Source organism: Elephantulus edwardii, unplaced genomic scaffold, assembly GCF_000299155.1.
Source record: "Elephantulus edwardii isolate Elephantulus edwardi_28Jun2011 unplaced genomic scaffold, EleEdw1.0 scaffold00028, whole genome shotgun sequence".
NCBI lineage: Eukaryota > Metazoa > Chordata > Mammalia > Macroscelidea > Macroscelididae > Elephantulus > Elephantulus edwardii.
In genome coordinates this window covers 7,027,882-7,039,989 of record NW_006399778.1, presented here as the reverse complement: position 1 = coordinate 7,039,989, position 12,108 = coordinate 7,027,882, and the positions used below count along the sequence as shown (strand labels likewise).

The 12,108-nt window shown below is 43.1% G+C and overlaps 1 pseudogene; it reads right to left on the bottom strand.

Moving 5' to 3' along the window:
• Positions 1–8,807: 8,807 nt before the first annotated feature.
• LOC102866831 lies at positions 8,808–9,144 on the bottom strand (annotated as a pseudogene).
• Positions 9,145–12,108: the final 2,964 nt, after the last annotated feature.

Genomic DNA, 12,108 nt, shown 5'->3' with positions numbered 1-12,108 from the left:
CTCCCTGCCTGGAAAACACTTCAGAATTCTGAAGAAGATGCGAAGCCTCAGCATTGCTGAGGATTTTAAGGTCAATTATACTTTTGTTGTTAACTAGCCTCTTTGTAAAGTATAAGACATAGTTTTAATTAATAAATATTGTCCCCAGATTGTATTTATATTACCCCCAGTATTTTCCCCGCCTCGGTCCTCTACTACACATTTAGCTTTTTACTTTCCAAGTCCTTTATTAAATTTAGGACAGAGGCCTAGTAAAAGCCATTTCTCTGTCTGAGCTTGGCTCTCCTGAGTGATTCTGGTCCATCGGGAGAGCAGGGTGTCCCCAGGGCCTGCATGCGCCTGCCACACTCGGGCAGAGACGGGGTCCAGGCTGCCCTGGAGGGGAACAGATGTTCGACTCCGTGCCTCAGAGGCCCTTCTCAGTGTTGCTTTGTGTTTCTATCCAGGTGCATCATTTTACCCATCAATTAGTATTTATTAAGGGAGGTTTGTTATACAAGTTGACACTTTTTCTGCCATCCTTGTCGAGTCACTACCTTTTTTTTTTTTGAGGCTCACTGGAGAATACAGAACCTGTGGGAGATTGGTTTTTGCACAGAATCCCAGAATTAGTACGATTTCCAGTTTTGCCTCAAAGTTTTAGCTCTTGTTTCCCACCCCCACCCCCATTGTTTTTCTTCTCTCTACTAGCATGAGGGCAAAAACAAATGAAAAAACCCCGAGACACAATAGCAAAGCGTTTTGTGGCCCCAAATGAGACGTTAGGATTTTAAAAGTCTGCACTTTACTCTCTAGTACCCTGTGATTTAATTGCTATCAGAAGCAAATGGTTTTTAAAATTATAATGCTTTGTTGGAAATTGGTTTTGCCCTCCCCCCTTTTTTTGGGAAAAAAAAAAAAGAAGGGAGGTGAGATCATGTGATTAGAAAGAACACAACAGTTTGCTATATTTTTTAGAAAGCTGAAGCTCTAGCTACCCTTTGAGCATTTAAGCCAGAATTTGAAAGGAAGAGCTCATGTCAGGAAAGCAAGCTGCAGCAGGCTAGCTAGATGGAAACTGCAAGGGCATCAAATTTAGGAAGAGAGATTCTCACTTTCCAACTGACACAGGAGTGATACTAGGACAAGGTCAGTGCCTGTGCCCCCTCCAAGGATATAGCTCTAGCTAGAGTCCATAGTTTTGACCCAAGTTGGAATAAATGCTATAAATCAGAGATGCCTGTTGTTAAGACACCTGAGAAACAGGTTCAAGTGGTGACTGTGGAAGCCCAGGGAGCTGTGCAGTCACTCCCTTCAGCTAGTTTTCTCAAAGTCCAGAGCAAGATCTGCCCCCACCCTTTAACTATCTTGGAGGCCTCAGCTGGGCAAACCTGGAAGAGTCCAGGCTGAGTAGGGACTCTTCTATGCAACACGTGTCTGAAGGGCTGCAGAGCTCCATCCAGGCTGTCCACGTTCATCCACATGCAAAGTGCCTGCTGCAGTGGGACACAGATAGCTACATTTTAATTTATTGCATTTATGAATTGGTAAAAGCATTATTTCTTTTGATGGCTTATATTACTCTTCCACCCTTGTCCTATATCCTGTGCCCTAAAACCAATTAGCCTACTTTGGACAAGTGCAGACATCTATTGCCTTGAATAAGTTTCCTCCAGGTGTGCTCCAGTCTTGAATTTATTTCTTATCTGTATGTTCAAGTCTTTGTCATCAAAACCTGTTTTCCACATTTCAGATTCAGTTGTGAATAACTTCATTTTCCTTCATTAGGAATCTTTAAGCAGGGAGGGAAGGACATCCCAACATCAGCATCTATTTTTGGCACATGGAGGGGTTTTTTTATCACTCCTGTTTGCACAGAGCCGGTTTTTCTCTTCTGCTCCCCCACTCCCTGCATGAGTGTCTGCGTCAGGGATATGACTTTCTGAGAAGAGTGTGGCGGGAAGAGGGAAAACCCAATTTGTGTATGGACTCCTCGCCGAGCTTATTGAATTGGCTGCAGGACTGACACAGGTTGATGTTGAACTTTTGGTCTCATTTGTGAAAACTTGTACAGTTTTTCTGTGCTACACTACATCCAAATCACCAAATGACAGATCAGCCCTTTGTGATCCTTGGTGTAATGAATTGCTTCTTTGGGGCTTTTTCTTTCTGGGAAGCGGGGAGAAAGGAGCAAGGTGCCACCCTGCTCTTCATTTGTATTTTGGTCCCAAAATGTAAATACAATTTTCTATGTTACTTTTTTGTGGTAACTACCAAGATGACTATTTTAATTAGATAAGTTATATGAAAAGGAAGAAAAAAAATCCATGTCTAAATAATAAATAAAAAAAGCTACCCAACAACAAAAAAACCCTCTGGATGATTGTCTTTTTTTTTTTTTCCCTTTCTCCTTTGTGCCAGGATGGGAACTGGGCAAAAACTGATTCCTGGCCTGGGATGCAGGGCAGAAATCTTAAAGATGTTGATTTTCTGTCTGTAGCATATTAGGTCAGAGATGGGGAAGTTTAGAGGGAAAGAACCCCATGGGCAAAGGAAGAAGCACATACGCAATAAGCATATACTAGTATGGCTGTCTTTTGCTTGATATTTGGAACCTCAAACTGAGCTTTTTCGAAACATCTTGTTAGACACTGAGGCTCAAACGATAATGTTGGCAAGACCAGAGAGTTAGTAAATGATGATAGGGAGGATTAAAATTCAGATTCTCAGATTGCAAAAGTGGATACCACTCCACCTGTTTCCTTGACAGTGTGAAATGCCCACATACGTCGCCTCACTGCACTGCTGTTCTGATGAGAACAAAGTGTACATTCATGGGAAAGACACGTCAGCAAGTACCTACTGTGTTGGCCTTGCCTAAGCTGCAGGCCTTTGTACACTTGCTGTTAGAGCCAAGGGCTTGACTTCAGCCACTAAATAAAAGTACACTGGATTCTAGAAGACATTCAGATGGCCAACAGGCACATGAAGAAATGTTCAAAATCCCTAGCTCTAAGAGAGATGCAAATCAAAATAACTATGAGATACCATCTCACCCCAGTCAGAATAGCAAAATTTAACAGAACAGCAAGCAACAAATGCTGGCGAGGTTGTGGAGAAACTGGAACCCTTACTGTTGGTGGGAATGTAAAATGGTGCAACCACTGTGGAAGGCAGCATGGCGTTGTCTCAAAAAGTTGCAAATAGAGATACCATTTGACCAAGCAATTCCACTACTGGGAATATATCCCAGAGAGACCATAACTGACATCCAAGCAGATATATGCACACCCATGTTTATCGCAGCTCTGTTCACAATAGCAAGGAGTTGGAAACAACCCAGGTGCCCATCAACAAACGAATGGGTAGAGAAGCTGTGGTATATTCACACAATGGAATACTATGCTGCATTGAAAAACAAGGAACTCATTCAATATTATTCAAAATGGGTGAGCCTGGAGGACATTATGCTGAGTGAAATATCTCAGTCGCAAAAGGACAAATATTGCATGGTGCCACTGCTGTAAAATGGGACTGATACCAGGGTGGGGGTAAGACTGAGAAAAACTGGATAAATTGTGTATACTGCACTGAAACAGATGAGGGACTGAATAAAAGCGATGTATGATAGGGTATTATGTTATCACAAGAGTCCATAACTAAGGTTGCATAGTGACATGTACTTGGGGCGGTGGGAGGGGTGCGGGGGGATTGTGTACCAGGGAGGGAGTCTTTCTTTTACTTTTGAAAGAGAGGAGCGAACTGGGGGGCGGGGGGAGAGGGCTGGGCGGGGAAAGAAGTGCAGCAGTGAATGAATGGAAATCCAAATTCTCTGTAAATGTTCATTAAAATTATTTAAAAAATTAAAAAGTACACTGTATTCTGAATCAAATCTACAACATCTCAAGTTGCCATGATTTCAAGGTTCTGGTATCTCTTCTGTACTTTCTGGGATTATTGAAGGTGTTGCTATTTAGGCTAACATGCAGTCCTGTTGGAGAATCTGATTTTGTTAGAAATTGATATGTATTGAAGGCATCTTCAATGTGGAATCATAGATGATGTTACCTAAAGTGTCATTTAGTCTTTTGTCCTTTCTGGGTTAATTCAGCATTTGCCAAACCAGAACATATTATACTCTCAGATAGTAGAGGAACAGACAGTTTAGCCTGAAAGCTTAGAGTCAAGATTGTCCACATAGTGTGTGTTGGGACCATTCTGCTTTATAAGCATTGTCTTGACTATAATTCAGCAAGGTAGGTGATTGTGGCTCCCTTTTACAGAAGAGGAAATGAGCAGATTAAGAATTAGCCCACAGTTGCATAGTCAGCAATGCTGTGTGTTGGCCTAAGTCCAAAGCACATGCTGTCGGGCACCTTAACCTCATGCAAACACTCCTCGCCAATGTAAGACTTCTGTCAACAAAGCTAGCCTTCATGAGTAAAGAAAGCAATGCCAAAAGATCCCCTGGCCAAGGCCATAGTCACTTCTGAGAGTTTCTTCTGCCTGCTGCATGAAAATAGGGTCCAGCAGAAAATCCACGTACCTGGTTTATCAACACTAGATCATCTCTTCCCAGGGTTTCTCATACACTTGCTCTCCTTATTAGGTGCCCTCTGATTCACTACCCCTCAGAGCAACCGTGTGTACAGCAGAGCCTTACCCTATCCTGCACTCAAACCCACTGTTGTAGTCAGTGTGAAAGCCATCTAGTTTAAGGTGTTCTTTCTCTGTGCCTCTGCATTTCCTAGCATGATGTCTTTTTCCAAGGACATCTTTCCTAGAACAGCTTGCAAAAGTATCTGAGATGAAGTTTCACCATCCTTGCCTCTAAGCTGCACTCTGCTTGCACTTTCTTCAAGACATACTTGTTCTTTTGACAGTCCATGGGATATTCACCACCACCACAGTTCAAAGGCATCAGTTCTTCTGTTGCCTTATTTATTGTCCAACTTTCAGAAGCACAGGGAGCACCTGAAAACACCATGGCTTGAATCTGGTGTGCTTTAGTCTTGAAACTGACACTGTTGCCCTACAGCACTTAGATTTGCCAATGCAGCATGTCTTGATTTCTTGATTCCTGTTACCATGAGTATTGATTATGAATCCAACCAAGTAAAAGGAAACTGTGGGCAACTTCAGTCTTTTCTCCATCTATCATGATGTTGCTAACTGGTCCAGGGGTGAAGGGTTTTCTTGATGTTGAGATGTAACACATTATTTGAAAGTTGTAGTGTTTGATCATCTTCAGTAAGTACTTCTAATCTACTTTCTACAAGCAAGGTTTTGGGAGCTGTATAATGCAAGTTGTTGATGTCTTCCTCTAATCCTGATGCCACATTCTTCATATAGTCTAGCTTCTCAAATTATTGATTCAGCATACAGACTGGATAAGTATGGAGAAAGACTATAACCCTGACACAACACCTCTCTGGATTTTAAACCATGCAGTGTTTCCATTTGGTTCGGGCAAGTGTTTCTTGGTCATCTACTGGTAGGTTTTGAATGAGCACAATTAAGTTGAGATATTTCCATTCTTCTCAGTGTTACCCTAATTTAGGATCCACACAGTCAGAGATGCCTTTGTATAATTAATAAAACACAAGTTAAAAGGCTTCCTGCTATTCCCTTCAAGATTCATTTGACATTAGCATGAATAGCCCTTGTTCCACAGCCTCTTTTTCACTCCAGCTGGAATTTTGGGCAGTTCTCTGTTAATAGACTACTGTGCCAGTCATTTCTAAATAATCTTCAAGATTTTACCTGCATGTGATATATGATGATGATGGATGCCATCAAGTTGAGTCTGCCCCATAGTGACCCTATGCACAACAGATCTGAACCCTGTCCTATCCAGTGCCATCCTCATACTTCCTGACACACTACAGCCCTTTGCAGAAGTTACTGTGTCAATCCACCCGGTTGAGGGTCTTCCTTTCCTTCACTGACCCTCTGCCTTTCCAAGCATGATATTCTGCTCCAAGGAAAAGCCTCTCCTAACAATATGCCTGAAGAATGTGATGCAAAGTTTTACCATCTTTGCCTCCAAGGAGCACTCTGACTGCACTTTCTCCATGACATTTGTATTTCTGACAGTCCATGGGATATTCAGTACTCTTTTCTAAAACCACAGCTCAAAGTCATTAATACCTCTTCTGTCATACTTTTTCACTGTCCAGCTCTCAAACACATAGCAAGTTACTGGAAAGGTCATAGCCTGAGTCAGATGCACATTAGTCCTCAAACTGACATCACTATTCGTCAATAAATTTGGAAATGTCTCTCACTGCAGACTTTCCAAGTGCCTTTCTTTTAAAGCAATTAAGACTCAGAATGTGGGCCTTTGTGATTAAGAGTCGGTGTGAAACCTGATTTGTTATTACAGATACAACACAAAATTGTCAGTTTTTTGTATTTAGGGATTATGTTGTTTTAATTGGTAGAGCACTTGTCTGTCAGTTTGCTATACTGAGATAACTTCTGGGATGTTGTGATGCTGAAAGATATGTCACTAGTGTGTCAAATGCCCCAAGGGTTAGCTATGGTGAACAGGTTTTAGAAGAACTCCTAGATTAAGACAGACTAGGAAGCAGGATTGGACATCCATTTCTTTAATAATAGGCCTCTAAAACCCCTACAGAAATTATATGCCATCAAGTTGCCTGTGACTCAGAGACCCTCTGTACAACAGCTCTGAACCCAGCCCTATCCTGAGCCAGTCTCACAGACTCCAACACACTTTGCCTCATCACACCAGTTACTGTGTCAATCCATCTTATCTGGATCTTCCTCACCTGTGCTGTCGCTCCTCCCTTCCAAGCATGATGTCCTTCTCTAATGACTGGTCCCTCCTGGCCATTTGCCCAAAGTATGTGAGACAGAGGTTCAAAATCCTAGCCTTCAAGGAGAAGCTTGGTTTCACCCTCTTCAAGACAGGACTGTTTGTTCTCTTGGCAGTCCATGGTATGTTCAAGATTCTTCTCCAGCACAACTCAAACGCATTGATTCTTCTGTTATCCTTAGTCACTGTCCAGCTCTCTGATACATAGCAAGTAGTTGCAAAAATCATGGCCTAGATCAAGCACACCTTAAACTCTAGACTGACATCCTTGCTCCTCAGTGCTCTGGAAAGGTTCCTGATTGCAGATTTTCACAGAGCAATTTGTCTTTTGATTTCCTGACTGCTGGTGCCAAGAGTGTTGATTGTGGAACCAAGCAAGCCAAAATTGTTAACAACTTCAATCTCTTTTCCATCTACATGGTGAAATTATTAACAACTTCAATCTCTTCTCCATCTATCATGGTGCTGCCAATTGGCCCAGTGGTAAGAAGCTTTGTCTTCTTAAATCCATACTGAAGACTGTAGTCCTTGACTTTCTGCTGCGAGCAAGGTTGTATCATCTGCATTACGTAGGCTGTTGATAAGTCTACCTCCAATCCTGATCCACATTCTTCCTCATAAAGTCTAGCCTCCCAAATGATCTGTTCTGCATATAAATTGAAAAGGTATAAAACAGGATGCAACTCTGACACACTCCTTTCCTGATTTTGAATCATGCAGTGTTTCCTTGCTCTGTTCCTGGTCTGAGTTTGGTTTCGCGTAAGCACAATCAAGTGTTCTGGGATTCCCATTCTCCTTAAAGTTAGCCACAATTTGTTGTGATCTGCACAACAAATATTTGCCTTTGTACTGTCAATGAAACCCAGATAGACATTCCTTTGGTACTTGTTGCTTTCTGCCAAGATCAATCTGACATTGGCGATAATGTCTCTAGTGTCACAACCTCTTCTAAATCCAGCTTGTATTTCTGGTAGTTCTTTGTTGATGTACTCTTCCAGTTATCCAGGATTTTGCTTCTGTGTGATATTATTTGATATTTTCCATACTTTGGGCCCTTTTTTGTTGAATGGGAATAATATATAGATCTCTTCCAGTCAGTTAGCCACGTACTTGTCCTCCAGATTTCTCAGTACAACCTGGTGAGCACAGCAGCATCTGTTGAAATATGTGAATTGCTATGCCATCAATTCTTGGGGCTTTGCTTTTGCCAATTCCTTCAGCAGCTTGAACTTCCTCCTTCATCACCATTCTGCCTCTCTTTTTTAAAATAGAAAAAAATCATTAAATCATTCAGTTGTACCAATGACAAAATCTATTCCAAAATAGACTTAAATACACATTTTAGTAAGGTGGAGGGTTCTATACATTTTGGGGAGTGGGGAGCATATGGGCGCCATGCTTTTGGGGGCTGAGAGGATTACATGCAACCTCAATTTGCAGCAGTATCTGATTGTCAATCTGGGGGTTACACTAAGGGTATTGAGTCACTGACACTTGTTGGGGCAAAGCCAGATCTAGTCTGACTTGAGTTCATGAAACTCCAAGGATCCTGTCATCAGTAGAGTTTCAATAAAGGAAAACGTGGGCAGATAAGCAGACAACCCTCAGAACCCAGAAGACACACTCCCGCTGTATTTCGGTTGGCTTCTCCATCTATTATGACAGGAAGCTTCTCTCTTAGGTCCAACGTGGCCAGGCCGCGCAGGAGGGGGAAAGCTCACATGAAGCTGGAGACTCAGGCGCTTGTGCTCACTGGTGACATCATCACTCGTCCTGGGCCCAGGGGTCCATCCCGCATCATCTGGCTTGATAGTGTCCTCCACCTTCTTCCAAAGCCGTCCTTGGCCCGAAGGTTCCGTTTCAATATTCAGTGGGCCCCCAAAATTCACAAGAGCAGTAAGTGAGGAGTTTAATTTCCCCACAACATCCTTCAGTGTCCTTGTGGGAGCCCAGCCTGTGGCGTCAATCCAGTGTTCTCGCAGTGAACTCAGATGTCTTCTGTCTCTGGGATGTTGGGGTGCCAGATTTTGGCCAAGGATTTCACTTTGGGAGGCACCATGTTGTACGCATCAGGAACTTCAGTCTCAAAGGAAATTTTCCAGCCTGGTAGTAACCCTCATCTGGGCTCCCCAGCTGGAAGCAGTGGAGCTTGTTTGGGTGGACTCTGCAGGAACAAACAAGGTAAGTGAGCTGCAAGGTATGTAACCTCTTTGACGAGTAGCTTGTCCCGCATGGACCCGTCGCGCCGAGCTGGGAGCTGCGGCGACCGAGTGCGCCCCCTTGCGGCCATCGTCCCCCTTGAGCTTGTAGGCCATCATGAGCATCGCGGCCTTTGCCCTGGACACCGGAGAAAGGCGAGGGGGTTCAGGACCCTGCACACCATGCCAGGCCCGCACAGCAGCGGCTGCGACTGAGGGGAGACGTGGTCCATCACGGCGGAGCCAGCTCCGGGGACTTTTGATCATGGTGTTTCTTGAAATTCTCCTTTGTCAGCCAATTCTTTTTGGTTCAGTGACTGTATACTCCTTTCACCTTTTTTAATGCTTTCTGGATCATTCAGTAATCTGCCCAGAGCATCCTTAAATATTGCAACTCGAGACTTGAATCTGTTCTTTAATTCCTTCGGCTGAAGAAACACTCCGTTGCATCACCTTTTTTGCAATGGGAACAAATAACTATCTCTTACAGTCAGTTGGCCAACTAGCTGTCTTTTAAATTGCAACAGATTTGGTAAGGCTGGTAGCAAGCACATCTAGGATTGGATCTGTTTGTTGAAATACCTCAGCTGGTATTCTATTAATTCCTGGAGCCTTCCCGCCCCCGCCCCATGACTTCAGTGCAGCTTGGACTGCTTCTGGCATGCTTCTGTGCTGACCAATTCCTTTGGGTACAGTGATTCTGCGCATTCTTTCTATCTTTTCATGATTCTTGCATGATTCAGGATTTTGCCCATAGAATCCATTCAATATTACAAGTGAAAGCTTAAATATGCCCTTCAATTCTTTCAGTTTGAGAAACCAAGAGTGTTCTTCGCTTTTGTCTTCTAACTCGTTTTTGCCTTTTCACAAGAGTACTTTGTCTTCTCAAGCTTCTCTTTGAAATCTTCTATTCAGCTCTCTCTTATTTAAGTATTTCTTCCCCATGCTTTGGCTTCTTTACGTCCCAGTGCAAGTTTCAGAGTCTCTTCTAACATCTGTATTGGTCTGGGTTTTCCCGTTGTCTTTGTAAAGACCTTTTTGTTTTCTTCATGGATGATGTCATACCACAGTTCATCTGGTCTTTGAACTTCAGTTTGAACTTTTAGTCGTTGATCGTGTGTTCCAATCAGCTCGTGGCCTTGTTCTGACTTCTGATACTGAGATTCTCCCCCATCCCTTTCCATAGATGCAATCTGATTCCTCTGTAGTCCACCAGGTAAGGACCAAGTGTACAGTTGCTGTGTTTATGTTTTTTTTAAAAAAAGTTCTGCAATGAAAAAAATCATTGATTATACAGAATGCTGTCATGCAATCTTCAGCTTCATTTCAGCCACCAAAACCATGTTTTTTAACTATCAGTTCTTCTTTAGCATTCCAGTCACCAGATATGATTAATGCATCTTGATTGCATTTTGAGCAATTTCAGACTGCAGAAATTGGTGGAAATCCTCAATTTCTTCATCTTTGACTTTAGTGGTTGATGTTATGTATCTGAATAATCATTGTATTAATGGACCTGCCTTGTATGTGTATGCATACAGCATTGTATGTCAGGATAGATTTTGAAATGCTCTTGAGGATGAATGAGACATCATCCCTCCAGTAAGGGAGACAGCCATTGGATAACTGCACAAATGTTTAAGATGCAGATTTCTGGGCCCTACTGCAGAGATTCTAGCTAAACAGATCAGAAGTAGAATCTAAAGCTCTCTATTTTTACATGCCTCCAGTGAGTGTGATGAGCAGCCCGGTTTGGGAGTACCTAGCAGGTAGTGTTTTGTTCTACTGCACACAGAGGCGTGGTTTATCAGAGTCACAGGAGGCCTGGCAGCATACTCCACAGGGAATTACACGTTAACCCAAAGGTTGAGCCTCTCGGGCAATGTGAATCCACTAGTGACCCTCAGGAAGCAAGATGGGCAATCTCCTCCCTTGTGGAAACCCACTGGAAGGTCAGCTATAAGTCACTTCCCACTAGATTGGAAATGAGTTTCATTGATTTAGGTACTTTTCTAGAAACATACGAGTTACCAAATTTGACCTGACAGAGATGATAAGTCTAAGCAGGCTTACCTTGAGTGAAAAAAGGACAACAGTTCTAGAGCCTCCTCCATGAGAACGCTCCAGAGCCTCCTCCATGAGAACGCTCCAGGCTCAGGAAGGCTTCACAGAAGAAGTCTTCCCACTCTTAGTGATCAGGTAATGCTACCAACCATTTAAACTTTTCCAAAGGAAAGGAAAAGGAAATGCAAATGAAGCTAGTATAGCACTGAGGTTGGAAGCTGATAAAGATTACACCAAAAATGGAAACTGTAGATTACTCTTATACGCGAATAAGGATGTGACCATCCTAAATATTAGCAAATAAAGAAAAATACATTAAAACAAAAAAAAAAATGCTGTTCAGGGAGAATTTGTTTAGGGCTGACAAGATTCCAATGCTGTCTTTATCAGAAGAGGCAAAGGCAGTAGTTTGCAAAGGGGGCAATGTTTCCCCCCTGCCCCCATGCGACATTGGGCCTTTCTTGGAAGCATTTTTGATTGTCACTGCTGGGCGGAAGCTGTTACTGACACCTAGTGAGTAGAGACCAAGGACACTTGACGATACACAGGACTGCCCCACAATAAAGAATTGCCCAGTCTAAAATGTCAACAGTACTGAGGCTGAGAAACCTTAAGCAGACATGGTGCAGCAGCAACTCCAAAACCCCAGCTGCTTGAAACAGTTAAGGGCTCCTGCTCACACATCATGGCCATCTGCTTCTGATGGCTGTTCTGCTTCATGTCGTCCTCACTCAGGGACCCAGGCTGACCCTGTGCATCTAAGACTTCCAAGGCCAGGGGAGAATACTGCACTGACCCTTAAGCTATTGACAACCATCTCTTGGATCATAGTTTGTTGGCCACACCTACATTCAAGAGCACAAAGGAAAGCACAGTCTATCCATGTGTCTGGATGCAGAGGAACTGGAAAGATTTGCTAGCAGCATCGAAGACTCCACAGACAATCAAAACAGTTTGGACTCTTGTAATTCACGGGGCCTGGGAGCAGGGCAGCCAAGTGCATAGGCTGTGGTCTTAGACCTGACT